Consider the following 15,983-nt stretch of genomic DNA (forward strand, 5'->3'; position numbering starts at 1 on the left):
TTCTCCTTTTTTTTTTATTTTGTTCTTTTCTATTTCATTCAGTCTAAGGAATGAAAATGTAAAAAGGTGTCCGAAGTTTGTTTTTTTTTTTTTTTTTTTAATATTTATCTGCTTAAAAACAACTTTAACAGGATTTATTTTTAGTTGCAAAGTACTCCTGAGGACGTCAAGTCCGGTAAAAATCTTCCTTCAGTGACATGTACATGTTTTCTGGATTCTGTCAGCTGTTTGAGATAAATGTGACCCGCCGATGGTCCTCATCAGCAGAATGCTGCGAGTGGCTTCCATTTGGACCAGGAAGGAAAATCATCTGCTGGCGCCGCTCTCTGTGAGCCACGCTTCCGCGTTAAAGGCACGGCTGAACGCGGTTTTACTACTTTTGATACGAATAAGCGCAGTCCTCAGCTCCCGGCTTCTTACTGATGCTCTCCCCAACGACACCGAGCGATCGCTGATAGATAAGCGGCATTCAGCTGTCAAAACGCCGGCTGCCCTTCAGCATAGCATGCCCAACTTTCGCTCCCCATCCCTGAGCTCCCCTTCCCCGCCGGGTGCCGCGGGAGGGGGGCACCGCGGCCAGGAGGGCGAGCCCGGGTCCCGCACGGACCCCGCGGGCGGGCAACGCGGTTCCCCCGGCCCCGCACGGGCACAGCTCCCCGCGCAGCCGCTCGGCTCGGCTCGGCTCGGCTCGGCACGGCCGCGGGGAGGCACAGCCCCCGCCCCGCCGCCGTCCCGCCCGCCCGGCGCGGCCCTCAGCGCCCCGGCCCTCAGCGCTGGCGGCGGGGGGCGCCCGCGGGCGGCGGCGGCGGGAGCGCGGGCGCGGGGGTGGCCGAGGAGCGGCGGCGGCGGCGTGAACGCGGCTGCAGAGCCCCAGCGAGCCGCGGGAGCGCCGCGCCCGCCGCAGCCGCCGGAGCCGGTCGAGCAGCGAGCGCGGCCGGCCGGAGCCGCCGGGAGCCCCGCGGGGAGGCAGCGAGGGGCCCTCGGCGAAAGCGCGAACAGAGCACCCCCCACACCCCCGCCCCGCCGCCTCCGCCCGCCCCCAGCGAAGAGAAACAAAACACAACCCCGGCACCGCCACGCTCTCCCTCCTTCTCCTCTCGGCTTTTGGTGGTTGTTTTTTGGGGTGTTTTTAAATTTATTTTTTCTTTTAATTTTTTTTTTTCTTGGGGATTCTCCTCTCTCCTGCCAGACTGACTTACACGTTCTTGATAATTTCTCTTCCCCTCATTTTTTTATACTCTTCTCCCTGCTTCCAAACCCTGTGTCTGTGTGTTTCAATACTATCACAACCTCTGCTAAAAATAGATCTTTTTATACCCTTCCTCCTCTCTGACCCCATCCAACACCCCTTGTTAAGGTGAGTTGTGTCTTTTCATCACTTTTTTCCTTGTGTGTTGGTTTTGTTTTTTCTTTTTGGTTTTGGTTGTTTTTTTGGTATTTTGGTTTCGGTTTTTTTTTTCCTTTTTTTGTTGTATGTTTTGCTTTTTTCCCCATTTAGGGCAGGTTTTAGGGAGGAGGGGATGTGGAGGAGAGAATTTCACGGGGAGTCAGGCAAAGCCTTATTTTGCCTTCTGCAGCCTCAGCATCATTCTGGACTGCTCCCTTTTATCCCAAGGATGTAGCTGGCTGATGAAAGTGGGGAACTACTCTTCCTTAGCTCTGCATGCTTGGGAGCCACAGCAACAGCAGGAAAAAAAAACCAACAAGCTTCTCCTTTTCCTTTCGTCCTACCCCCCACTCCCTTCCTCATTCCCTCCTCCTTGCTGTGTCGTTTATTTTTTTATTTTATTTTATTTTATTTTGGTGGGATGTTTGGTTGGGATTTGGTGGTGGGTGGGTTTTTTTGGTTTGTTGGGTTTTTTTTGGTTTTTTTTTTTGTTTGTTTGTTTTTCTTTCTGTGTGTGTGCTTGGTTTCTGTTTTGAAGCAATACACAGGGGACTTGGAATGAATTGCATGTAGTGCCAAGGGAGCTCTGTGTGTGTGTGCACGTGTGTCTTGAGAGCGAGTGAGCGTGTGGGTGAGTGTGCAAAGTGCATTTGTATTTTGTGTTCCTGGGGTGATGAGTGTAAAAGCCACCAAACAGTCCCTGTACATGGAGCAAGGAGCACAGCAGGGGCTGCTCAGGGAGAAGCTGGTCAGGGATGCAGGAAAGCTACAGAGCTCTTCACAGAGTTCAGTCCCTTGTGCTCCAGAACATCTTTCCATAGATCATTGCTGGCACCTTCAAGGTGATGGTTCCCATTCCTCTCCTGGCTTCTCAGTAGAGGAGGGCAGGAAAGGAAAACTTTACAGCTAATGAGGAGGGATAGCATTTCTGTTCCTCCAGCAGCCCGAGACAGTGTTATTCCAGGGATGAGTGGGGAAAATAAGAGTTGTGATCCAGAGCAAATGGATTGTTTGCTGTTACACATTAGTGTTCAGTGAGAAAAAGAGACATGAAACATTATCAGTTTGGTCAGCCAGCAGAAGCATCGGAGTCCGGCTTACTTCCCAATTCCGAAGTTGTTTTAGATTGTTTTTCATTCTTCAGAAAACTGTGCCTATTGAGTGCAGAAATGTGCTTTTACGGTAAAACAGTCTATTATAAATTTTTGGGGAACGATTTATTATTCAGAGGCAATCAAGTGATTTATACGTTTCATGGATTTCCCCCAAGTCTTTTCATGTGCCTTCAATTATGTATTTTACCTATGAGTGTGAAGCGGGGTAATATAGATTTTAGTTGCATTTTAACAAGGTGTTAAGGCATAACTTGCAGGGTGCCATTTGCCAAGTGTCACTTAATATGAAGCAAAATAACAGCCTCTAGCTCTTTTTCATGGATTTTTCACATCTCTCTTGTTTGTTTCAAAGCAAGCGGCGATTTTGCTTAAGAACTTGTAAGGAAAACTGGCTTCACAATGGTACACAGTTTCAGATATTAGCTCAAAAGTATTAACACTTGTCTGGCTGTGAGACCTGAATTTACTTATAAAATACAAATACAAAGTGAAAGAGCAGTTGGTATACATGGTTTTCTAACAGGTTGAATCATTTTTGTATCTAAAAGTTTACAAATGAGCTAAAATGGTTGTTGTGATCTGTGTTTGGAGGCCTTAATGGGTACAGGAACATTAATGTTTCCTGTCTAGTTAATGCAATTCCAAAATATCCTGTCTTTCCACATGCTGCATAGATAGCACTCAGTAAAAATGAGCAGTCATGGAAATAGTCTTGTGTTATCAAGGGACATTTCATCATTTCTTGTTAGCCAAAATTAAAATATTTTACACAAGTTTGCCTTGGAATTTTTTTTTCTGCTGTGGCTGGCTGATTGTGAAAGTGGGAAGCATGCTTTGAGTGAGATGTGACATTCCTGATGCTTGATATCTGTGAGGGGAGAGACACTTGATGTGCTGTGTACATCATTCTTGAAGGGATGCAGGGTAAGAAAAAGGGATGGAAAACGAGCACAGTGCACTGGCAGTTTAGATAAATAAATATGGGTGATGCATGTTAGCTTGTCATCTGCGGTTCTGCTGAACCCTGACTGCTGGCTAAACATATTTTCTTGGTAAGCACTGCAATGTGATACAATTTTTCTGGTTTGATAGAGTTTGCTGTTCACATGTAGCACAGAACAGTTCTTGTTCTGTAGATAAAAATCTTGCCACCTCGTTTTAATCCACTGAAATATCCACTACTCCTACTGAAGTCACCTGGAGTTACCTGTGATCAGCACTCTTCATGGTTTTTTATCTCACGTATCAGGATTTGGGATATTTCCAAAGGATGCTATTGACAGCAGATCTCGTTTTGTTTAGATTTTACTTTAGGTGCATGTTGTGTGTTTACAGGTAGACACTATCTTTTACCACAACAACACTAAAATATATCAGGAAATGGAAAATTCTTAATATTGTTTTTCTCAGGAGCTTTTAAAGAGAATTCTCCCAATGTCCTTTAACTGCTTCAGGAAAAGCAGTGCTCACTTCAAAATCTATACACTAGCAATCTTTAGTTGGTTGCTTAGCTGTTGGTGAAAAAAAAAAAAAGAATGTTTGTACACAAAAAGAGCAAGTCATGTGTTTGGGGTTTTTTTCTGACAACTGAAAGACAGGAGTGCTTTCAGCTGGGCATGACAGTGTTGAAGTAAGGTTGATGTTGAGTTTGATCTGGGGGTTGTTCCCACTGGCATGAGTGACAACACACCAACACTTAGCTTATTCTGTCATGTACTGACCTAGATTAAACATCTCTAACTTATATTTTGAGATTTGGATATGGCATCAAACCTTGGATTTATTCACTTCTAAAGCCTTTTTTGTTTGTTTGTTTTGTTTTTGAAACAAGTCTTTTAAAGCTGTGAACTCCTATAAACAAAATAATGGAGTGTTCATAAGTCACTCCAAGTTTGTGGACCTTATTGCTGTGAAAGTAAGGTGGGATTTCTCTCTACTGCTCACCAACTGAAATTATTTTCTTGTATTATTGCACCTTGTTATTCTGCAATGTGAGTCTAAAATGCCTAGTCAAAACAGTTTTTATTCTGTGGATGTGGTGGTTCCACAAAAGAAGAACATGTGTATTTTGTCTTGTCCTAAATTGCAACTACCCATCAGGTTCAGTGACATTTTGTTGCAGGGCAAAGTTGCTGTTTCATTTGGGTGTAGTTATCGAGGAAACCGTATTGATGACAGACTTTCTTAGAGTTTTAACAAAGTGAACGAGAACTGTTACAGGACTGCCTGGTAATTTTGGGGCTGGGGTGCAGTGGTTTTATCTGTATCCATGCAGAATGCAATTACAGTATACATTAAAAATCAGTAGCATCTGAAAATCCATTTTTCTCTTTAGATACCTTTTTGTTTACTAGTTTAAAGTGGTACGATATATGTATGCGTTTCCATCCGAGTGCATATTTGTAATTTTAACACATTTAGATGAATGATGTTACCTTAAGCAAAGACGACTATTTATTTGCATTTTGTCTGCTGGAAATATGGTCTTTATAATAAAATAGGTATTTTTTCTTCTGTTGTACCTGCTTATGCATAGAAGAAAATTAGTATTTTCCTCCTGAGAAATGTGTTACTCTGAAGAACCAGATGCTGAACAGATCTACTCGCAGTTCCCTTCCCATTCTTGGTGCATGTGGATGAGTGTCAGAGGTAACAAGTGCTCAGGCATGGCAGGGACAGGAGGAGGGTGGCTCTCTGCAAAGCAGGAGGGCTAATGATCTGATGCTGCAGTGGATGAGTTGTTCAGGGCTAAGAGAGCAAAGTGCTCCCTCACCCTTAACAGTGATATACTCCTTTGTCTTATGGCTTGTGTTCGTCAGTCTGCTTGGTTTTCCTGTTATTAGTTAGGGAAGATTACAGTCTGGCAATGCTAACACAGCTTCCTGATGACAATGGTTTGTAGGAGGTCAAGTGAAAAGTAATTCGGGAGAGGGGTCTCCAGCTACGGTGTTTCTTTGTGGTCTGTTTTTATTTACTCCAGTTTTCCCTGGATTTGCATCCAGCTATTCTACCCTACTTGCTGGCATAGGCTGGAGGTTGTTTTGTGTGCAGAAAGTGTTTGTAGGAATGGGGAAAAAATGTTATTGTTAACTTTAGACAACACAGTGTAACTGTTCCACCAATTCCAACCAAATTCAAGAAGAGCTGTGGAACTGGAGCTAAAATGCTCAGAATTTGCTTGATATAAATATGATATTTCATGTCTCGTGAGCAGAGACACGTTTTTAAAGGTGTTCAATTCAAAGGGAATGCATTTTTCGGAATGAGTTTTACTGTAAGTCCCAGTGATCATTCATGTCCCAAAGAATCTGCTAGGAGCAGCCCAAGTGATTACAGGTTAAAGTGGGGTGAGGCAGCTCCTCCTGCTCCATCCACTGCTGCAGCTCCATGCTGGTAGATGGGTACCTGTTCCAGCACTGCCATTGTATCAGTGACAAAACTTAAATTTTGTTTATAGGGTGGTATACATAATGCACTATTGATTCCTGCTAGCCTGCAAGGCTTTTAACAGAGTATGAATCCAATAATTTTGATTATGGATCTTGCAACATCTGACTTTGTCATCTATGCATTAGATATATTTAGATGCTGTGAACACTTAATCCAAAGGGGCAAAATGCTTGTCTTCTGTAAATGACAGAAAAAATACTTAATTAGTTCATTCATTTGGCCTTTTAAGGTGTGGATGGCTCAGGACTATACATTTCTTGATTACAATTTGGCTCTTGGTTTACTTAAAAATAGTTGCAGAAGGATTTACTATTAATAATTTTTGACAAGCTCTTTTGTGTGCATTTTAAAAAGTGGTTAGTTTTATAGCAAGGTTTTAGGGCCAACCTTAAAAGTCTGATGAGAAATTAGTCCTCTTATTTAATAACAGTTAATATTAAATTTCATTAATTAAGTGACATGTTGTGGTTTAACCCCAGATGGCAACTAAGCCCCACACAGCCACTTTCCCGCTGCCCCACCAGCAGGATGGGACAGAGAATCCAAAGAGTAAAAGTAAAAACTCATGGGTTGAGCCAAAGACAGTTTAACAGATAAAGCAAAAGCCATACACACAAGAAAAACAAAATGAGGAATTCTTTCATCACTTCCTCTGATGTGGCAGGTATTCAGTCATCCCCAGGAAAACCTGGCTCTGTCTGCTCTAACAGTGACTTGGGAAGAGAAGCATCATCATTCTGAACATCCCTCCACCCAGCTCTATATGCTGCACATGGTGCCGTAGGCTAAGGAATATCTCTTGGATCAGTTGAGGTCAGCTCTCCCTGCTGTGTCCCCTCCCAGCTTCCTGTGAACTTCCAGCCTCCTCACTGGCGGGGAGGGGTGGGGTGAGAGGCAGGAAAGGCCTCAACACTGTGCCAGCGCTGATCAGCAGTAATGAAGGTATCCCTGCCTTACCGCCACTGTTCCCAGGAAAAACCCAAACCCCAGCCCCACACTGGCTCCTATGAAGAAAATTCTATCCCAGTAAAAACCAGCACATGTATATAGTGGCACAGTCTGTTTCAAACATACTGGCACTTTGCGCACAACAGTATCTTTTATAATGAGGCATCTGCAGCTCCCATAAAGATTTTTTTAATCTGCCATCAAAATTTGAAAATATGTACAAATCAAAGTGATAGAATTCTTTGAGCTCTAGTAGAATAAAGCACTGTGACTGTATGATTCTCTTACCAGTCATACCGTTGCCATTCTTTCACCTGTTGAATTCATAAAACATCTACAAGCCAGGCTTAGCAGTTTCAAGCACTATCTTTAGGTAATGGTGGCTGCCTCAGTAAACTTGAGTACAGCGGTATTCAGAGACAATGTGGTGAAAGGCAAGGAACAAGAACTGGGAAGGAAATAGGATCTTGAGGAAGGCTTAGAAAACCCTTCAGGATAAACAAAAAAGCCTGTCTTTCTGAAGGTGAAGACAAGTATCTGGCCATGATGTTCTTCCAAGCTTCTTTGGACTTCCTTGCCGGACAAAATCTGAGTGTTTATCAGCAGTGCAGAAACTTAATGAAATTTTGTAGAATCATAGAACCATAGAATAACTTGGGATTGAAAAGGATGTTAAAGATCGTCTGGTTCCAAGCCCTGTGATGGCCACCTTCCAGGCACAGCTCAGAGCAGATCAGGTTTCAAATTTGTATAACCCAGCTGAGACTGTAACAGGAACGGAAAGATAGAACTTAGCAAATGTAAATACTTGTGTTTAAATAAGGATGTGAACGGTTCCTTCTCCTGTTGTGATATCAATGGAGAAGTATGTTTTGTTTCATTTGTGTGCCTTTTCAAAAGGTTTATACATTTTGCCTTTATAGTATTGAATGGGGAACAACTGAGGCTGTAAAAGTATGGAAGTTGAAAGTTATCTTTCACTTAACCATTACAGAGGCATGGCCAGGGTCCCAGGAGTTCTCATTGCAGGTCTTAGAAACATCTCCTAAAGTGGCACTGAACGTGGGGTTTGTGCAATGCTGTTCCTACCTGTAAAACAGGATAGCAGAGCTATGGCTAAATTCAGCAATTCCTATTCCTGTTAAATAATTTCTTAACTTCAGTAAGATTTCTTGCCTAAGTGAGAGACTCCAAACAGGCTGGTAGAACACTGACTACAGGGAAGGTGTGAAGTATCTATTATTATTACTTCAGAGAATCTTATCTTGTATGAGATGGCTCGTGTTTCAGGCAGTCTGCATAACTAAACTAAAATTCCTTGGCACTTTCATTTGATTTCTGCAACACGACACTGCTTGATTCCATCACAGGATGAAATAAATTGAGAGTTCTTTCTAAAATCTGAGGTCTAAATAAAGCACATGTTAAGTGTAGAAATCTTTTAAGTATATTAATTCTGTATGATAAAAAATACAGTCTTTTAGCTTTTTGTTTCTAGTTGTCCATCTACATGCAAGAAATTATTTTGTCTGTATTTGGATTTTCACCTAATAGAAAAACATTTTATGAATTCTAGAGGCAGGTGGATGCTTCATCGGTTAATCTTTCCATGTCAGAGATGAGACACTGGTGAGGTACTGAACAGGCTATGCATAGAAGTTGTGGATGTCCCACCCTTGGAAGTGTTCGAAGCCTGGTTGGATGGATCTTTGAGCATCCCTGCTCATGACACAGGGATTAGAACTAGATGATCTTAAAGATCCCTTCTAACCCAAACCATTCTATGTTTCTGTGTCACATCAACTGATAAGTCATCTCAGCAACCCCACCCTTGAGTTTTGTCGTGCACAGACAAAATATTAAGCAGCAACAATAGTAAAATAAAAGACCAGGAGAAGGTAATTTATTTTCCTTCTCTTTTTACAGTTAGTTTTCAGTGGTGAGGTGGGGTAGAGACTAGAAAAGAATTGTAAATGTGACTGTTCCTAGCCACCAGTTTAGTTTTAAAGCTACATTTTGAGTGGGGATAGGTGCCTGTGTTAGCATTTGGGATTGGCAGAATTCTCCTGCCTGGCAATACGGAAGAATCTGGGAAGAGGAGGATTTTGATTCTTTCGAGTCTGAAGGTGAAATCTGCAGTGCCATATGGATAATATCAGATCCTTCACTCCTGTGAGATCTTTCCAGTATGTATTGCAAAGGCAAACTCACGCTTGATCATCAAGGCTGAAATCTTAAAAGCAGCTTCTAAATTTGCACTCTCATGCAGATTTTGCTTGTGTGTGACACATACAAGTGCCGCCCAGAGGTGTAAGCAATGTGAAGCAGAATGAGAGATAGTAGAATATATGGAACCAAAGAAATTTTTAAACAAAAGGGTAACAAAGTACCTGCATAAGCAAAAATTAAAAAAAAAAAGTAAGCGTGAGGGAGTCTTTAAGAGAAGATGGAAGAGAGAAAAGCAGTGCTCTGGGATGGGATTAATAAGATTTAACAGAATGTGAGATAAAAGGCACATAACAAATATCAGAGATTGGAGGCTGGATTGGAAGAAAGCACAACTAATGTTAGAAGGTGAAATTGCAGGCTGAAAGGGAGCTGTACACTGACAGTTTAAAGTATAGTTTCAAGATCAACTTTAGTTGGTCTAAATTCCAACTGCTTCTGCACAATCCTCCTTCTTTCCTCTGAATAGTGTGCTGCAACTGGTAATTTAAAAAAAAATAAAATATTTAGCCCAGTCAGGTCCTTGATCCACTGACTAACTGCTCATATTAACACTACAGCTGCCTCAAGGCACAGTGGAGGGGAGGCGTAGGAAAAGGCAGCATAAAATTGACTTAGGCTGACGATGGATCTGTGCTCTTGGTCTGAAAGTCCTGGTGAGATTCTGATTTATAAATTATTTAGAAGAGAGTCTGGCTAGGAAGACATGGAGTGGTAACACAATGGAAGGAAGAAGCCACCTGGGACAGTACTTAGAGTGAGCAGTTAAAATGGCTGCATGCAAAGGAAAAATGATGTTAAAAACTTCTAAGAGGCAAAATAAAGCATTTAAAAGTCACGAAAAGAGAGTATTTATGTTGTCTTTGTATTTAATTAATGGGCACGCCTGCTGTGCAGTCTTTAATTACATGATCAAGCAGGGCATTTTCCCTTCTCCTCACAAGCAGCTACCCTGTCCCTCATGAGCAGGGGGTTGTGCAGAGCAGTGCCTGTGACCTGGGGCTTGCTTCACCTCCTTCTGTTATGAATGACAGAGTCCAGTGCTCAGCAGTCCCGCTGGAAGCTTCAGGCTTCCATCTCACATCCTTCATGTGCATCTCCGTCAGAGGCCCCCGGCATATTCCATAGTGACTTTTTATTAACCCAGCGTTTATGGCTCCCGAACAAAACATTTTTCTGCCCCTTTTATCAGAGCTGCACCTGCAGTCTGCCATACATGTACAGAATATGTTACACTTACTTTTAAATGGTAATGCATGATTCAAGTTTCTCTTGCAATAAGAAACTATATAGAAGGATAAAAGTAAATTCAGAATAAAATGCCTTCAGAGAAAAGGAGGAAAAGATTAGAATATGTTTTGTAATGAATGAAATAAAAAGCTCCCAGGTCTTACTGGTTATCTTTTCAATTATTTGTTTTAAAATATTAAATGGGGACATTAGATCATGCAGGAATACACAGACACATGCTAAACCGCATTATGGATTCCATTCTTTAGAAGAGAGGGTTGAAAAAAAGCAATGTATCCAGCCCTGTGAGAAATAAGATGCGGGCAGATGATGTCATGCTGTCTAGACTGGAATAAAAGATGTATTTTTAAAAATTTTAGCTAACTTACTTAAATAAAATATTTTGAAAGTCTAAGAAATAAGTGCTAGATGATTCTCTTAGATTTTGCTTTGATCGTGTTCTATGGGTTCTGGTGCTTTTTCATAACATTTTTAAAACCTTTATTTTCTCCCTTTAAACATACCTATAGAGAATTGCATGCTCATAGGAAGATATGACTGATTCTTCTGGGTTATGCAGTTCAGTCCCTTGCTTTTGCAGCCAAGATGTCATATAATTCCTTTCATGTACTGATCAAACTCCTTCTTACAACTATTTAGGGAGTTTTTTACTTCCTATACTCCATTTGGAGGTGGTTCCAATTTTCTGGTTTCTTTTCCCCTTAAATATGTTCATGGCCTGCTTTTATTACTTTGTTTTTGGACTACTTGAGCTGTTGTACTTGAGCTTCAATGTAAGATATTTACTGACGCAGAGCGTGGAGCAGTCCTGCTCACTGCTGGACTTAAGAAGCAAAGTTCTTGCTGGACAGAGACCAGCTATAGTGATGACTCCTGAGTTCTTGTGAAGGATAGATGATGGTGTAGAGTTAGGCACAATAAGTTTCTGGTCATGCTCCTCATTTATGGATGACTAACCTTAAACCAGATTTCACTATTGACCTTCAGAGTGTAAATGATATGTCAAAAGCCTTAGCCACATTTCTCTTTTGGGAGGTTTGATCTTCCAGTGCACAGTGCTCCACGGGGTTTTTTGCAGACTCATTTTCATTTGGCTTAGTTCTGGTTTCTCACTATAAATAGTTCAAGTAAAACAGAAAGAATCTTTGTTTGTAGTTCGAAAAAAAGTCCTGTTCCCCCTTTGGATTAAATTTCAGTTGCTGAGAGCTGAGTTCTTAACATTTACACAGATGCAATATTCTAACCATTAGTCAGTCTTTCAAATAGGAGGTAGCCATTATGCTCTAAGCAAAGTTATTTTAATATCGGACTATCTAATATTCTTAATCAAGAATGCATTGGATTTCATATAGCTTTGGCACTCTGTTACCAGTAAGTACTTTATTTGGGAGGCCAGAAATTACTAACTTTTGATTATGAGCACATCTTCTGGTTTTAAAATTACTGGTAAAGGGAAGATGTATTTTTTATTTGTGATCCTTGAAGTATAATGCAAATAGAGGCAGGAAATTCAAGTGGCTGGCATTTTTATGCTTCAAAAATTTATTTCAAATAGCTTTCAAAAAGCTGTGGATACCAATGTTGGCATACCCTCACCCTGAGCACTGTGTGCTGGGGGTTCTGGGCCCTGCAGTTTAAGAAGAATGTGAAGGTTTTTGAATGTGTCTAGATGAGGGCATCAAAGCTAGAAGATCTGTCTGTGAGGAGCAGCTGAGGACTTTGGGCTTGTCTAATTTGGAGAAGAGGAGGTTGAAGGGTGACCTTTCTGCAGCTTCCTAAGAGAGAACATGAGGAGGGAGGTGCTCAGCTCTTCTCCTGGATATCCAGTGATGAGACTCGTGGGAATGGTTTAAAACTGGACCAGCAAAGGTTCAGACTAGATATGAAGAAGCATTTCTTTACTGAGAGGATGGTCAAACATTGGAACAGGCTACTTGTAGAGGTGATTGATGCCCCAAGCCTGTGTTTGAGGTATTTTGACAATAATGTGCTTGAACTTTTGGTCAGCCCTGAATTGGTCATGCAGTTGGACTAGATGACCATTTTAGGTTCCTTCCAAGTGAAATATTTTGTCTATACACAATATTTTCAGTTTTCTATTTTTGTTCTTTTTCAAAAACCAAGGAGTAAAGTTGTGATATCGAAGCCTTATATCATTTGCAACTTTAAAGTCATAGTCCCCTATGTGTGAAATATTTTAAACAATTATATATATTATTATGTTATACAGGTAGTTGGTGTTTACCTAAAATGGATTTATTTCATATATCAGTTATAAAAAACTACTTCTTTGCATATTATTTGTCATTATTTTTTCTGTTGGAAATTTAACATGGATGGATAAGATACAGTTCTATTTATCATATATTTTTTAAATACCACAATAAGTAGTATTTACTGTGTCAATGCTATAATACTACAAGAAGAAGCAGGATCTGAAACAGTAAAATTCCACAGTGAATGAAGCAGCTGGAACTGTAACTCATATCAGCTGCCCAACACCAAACACTCCTTTGAGCTTTCTCCTGGGGCCGTTGACATTTGCCTTGCCTGCAGAATGACTATGCATGTTATCTGCAAGCCATTAATCCATTAGTAATGAGCCACCTTTAATCCTGGTGTAGATGTCCTCTTCCTGGAAAAGGGTGTGTGTCACAGCATAAAGATTTCTGTATACCTGTGTGGGCAAATAACTTCCCTCGTTGGATTTGTCCCATTTAACCTAGCAGAACTGCGGTTTGGAGTGTTTGTAGGAGTCAGCTCTGAGTCATATTTGTCCTGCAGACCTGGGCATGGAAGGGATTCAAAATCCATGTAGGGGAATAGATTTCCAGTGTGTGCAGGCACAAAGGTTGGGGCTGGGAAGGAGCCTAGAGCCCTTAGCACTAACTCTGTTCATCAGTCCAGGATGTTTATGCTGGCTTAGAAGAATGCAGCAGTGCACACAGAAGTGTTGTTTACATTGCTATTATTAAAGAAAAAAATAAACAGGAAAAAAAAAAGCCCACATGATTTTTTTCTTAAAAAATTAATTATAGATCTGGAAAAAAATATAATACTTATATATCATGGCAGTGTCTGACCTGTTTTCCTGGGATGCTTCGGATGCTTTTTGATTTCAAATTTCTTTTTCCACATACTGTTGCTATGGTAAGAATCAGCACATCAGGGAGAGGTGTCATAGGAAATAATGTAATAAAAAATAACCTATAAGAGCTTTGTATTTCATGGGACAGCATAGGGACCATAGTTTGGAGTTATTACTGAAGCCTTGTCAAAAGAGTTTTCAACTGTGAGTGGCACCTCATTATTCAGGGATTGTTTTTACATGACCAAAGCAATTCAAAAAATTCAACCATTTTATCAATAAAATTACATTAACTAGAAACTAATTTTACTTTCTTTAGAAAATATTAGGTCTTCTAGAAATCAAGAAGGAAAAATAAAATAAAAAAAAAATGAAAAAAAGCCAAAAGGAAATATGATAGGTTCATAGAGATGAAGGTAGCAAAGCAAAATCAAAGATTTTCAGCTTTTCTGGGGAGTATGGGGGGGAGGAGGAGCAGAGAGGGATGATGTAAACCAAGGTTTTCTCAACTTGACTTTTAGTAATCAAGTCATGATAGAATTGGATGAGTACAAGAACGTGGAAATACCAGCTGTGGCATGCCAGGCTCCTACGTAATAAAGATTGATCAAAGTAGTTGAGTATTGAAAAACAGGTGGCATCTTCAGATGGTTCCAGACCTTATTGCTGCAACTCCATTACCAAGAGTACTTGTGTACCACAGCCTGCTAAACAGAGAGCCTGTTGAAGAGAATTGAATTTACTGAACAGAAGTTACCTATGTTTTAAAATGAGATGAAATAAGCTTATCATGAGATGAGGCTGTACTTTTAAAATAGCAGCTGTAGTTACAGATTAATTAAATGCATGAGAAGAGGTGGAGAGGGGATTAGAGACTCCAAGTAGCCAAAGACATGGGATGACAGACTCCATTGGAAGCTCAGGAGATCAAAGGGAATCCTTATGTTCAGTGTTAGAAGAGAGTGAGCTTGCCACACAACAATTCTAACTTCAATTCCTGCAACAAGACACTGAAGAAAAAATCTGTGAGTGGGCTTCTGATCCCCTCCAGAGTTTTGGCCTTTGGATATAGGAAACTCCAACCTAAATTGCCCATTTGATAGCCAGAAATAGGGAGACTGACCAAGGGAATTTAATCCAAATTAAATGTTTATCATCATAAAACTGAGGGGTTTTTTTTAATATTAATGGTTCCATCAATCCAAATGTTGCTCTAAACTGCCACCTAAATGCTATGTAGAAGAGTAGCTCTGTAATATTTAACTATTTGAAATGGAAAGTATAAAAATATGTTTAGTTAGGGGTTTAGTTAATTCTTCAGACTACAATGATTTCAGTTGTTTTTTAAGCAGATACCTCCTCAGTTGCAGTCAGTGGCCTCATGCCAAGCCCAGCATCCATTTGGAATCATGCAGAGTTTGCACTTCAGTAGTGTTTTAGCAATGTGACAGGCTTGCCTCCAAATGTCCTGGCTGCAATTTGCTCACAGTAACCTCATTCAGACCCACCCATGTATTTCAAGGGTTGACTTTCTGCTGTTTAGCTGATGTTTTGATCCAACATACCAGATCTCACTTGCAGGATGGCTTTCAGACTCACAGAGCAACAAAGTTGTGGTGAAGGTGCCTTCATGGCAGCAGAGGAACTGGTTTTCTCCCAAGGAATGTTGCTGCTTGTTTGGTCCTCCTGTCTGTAAGAATAAGTGCTCTCACACCATGTGATGACAGTGGAGTTCAATAACAGCCAGAGTTGAGGAAGCAGGAGGATAAGCTGTCCAAAAACTTTGACTTCTTGGAAAATCCCATTCTAGCATCACTCACTAACTTCCATCAGTATTACAGAGGATTTTGCACTAAAGATCTCTCTGAAAATCCTGCTAAGCTTCTGTCTTTGTCAGTCCTAGATGTGGATATTTCAGATCAGAGAGCAGAATTACTATTATTTTTAGACAGTTTTTCTGAAACACTGTTGGCAATGTGCATCTTGCCTTCCTCCTCCCATCCCCTGTAACTCTTGTGTACATTCACTGATGTACATCAGCCACATCTGCCAGGACAATGTGAAGTTCAAAATACAATCCACTCCCTAGAAATTCTTTCAGATGTGTGTCTGTGCAGATGAGGAGATGCAGACTGTTTGTGATGGGCTCCAAGGCGTGACAGCTCCAGACCCTTGGCATACTCCAACTAGAGGGGTCAGACAAGGGCTGGACCTTCTTAGACAGCTGAGAGACTTGCAGTCAACAGAAGCTTGTAGACCCTCTCTGTAGGGCTTTTGTTCATAACCCTGACATGATAACCACGCACATCCTTCATGGATAACCATGGCCATTCAGAGGTGCTTGGCATTGTGCTTGGCCCTTTGCTTTCTGCTGCAACTTTGCTTAGAATTGTGCTAATTTGGATTGTTATTACAGCTTCTGGTGAGTTTTGGATAGCCATATATTTCACCAAAAAGTTTATTTTAAATGCTTCTCTGAGAAGGGTGTTATTTTGAGGTTTAAAATGTGGACGGTCTG

General features: G+C 41.0%; 1 protein-coding gene across 29 annotated transcripts in view; it reads left to right on the top strand.

Annotated features, from left to right (window-relative positions):
* Window positions 1-235: 235 nt before the first annotated feature.
* LOC102071518 (poly(rC)-binding protein 3) overlaps window positions 236-15,983 on the top strand; it is a 502,832-nt gene continuing 487,084 nt past the window's right edge. For 8 of the 29 annotated variants that reach the window (XM_014264256.3, XM_014264252.3, XM_014264258.3 and 5 more), the window contains exon 1: window positions 843-1,357. The gene's annotated coding sequence lies outside the window, so the exon portion shown is untranslated. Of the gene's footprint in view, window positions 1,358-15,983 lie in introns of all 29 variants that reach the window. The other 21 variants (XR_012581510.1, XR_012581511.1, XR_012581516.1 and 18 more) reach the window with 8 other exon arrangements.

This window comes from Zonotrichia albicollis, chromosome 1 (assembly GCF_047830755.1).
Source record: "Zonotrichia albicollis isolate bZonAlb1 chromosome 1, bZonAlb1.hap1, whole genome shotgun sequence".
NCBI lineage: Eukaryota > Metazoa > Chordata > Aves > Passeriformes > Passerellidae > Zonotrichia > Zonotrichia albicollis.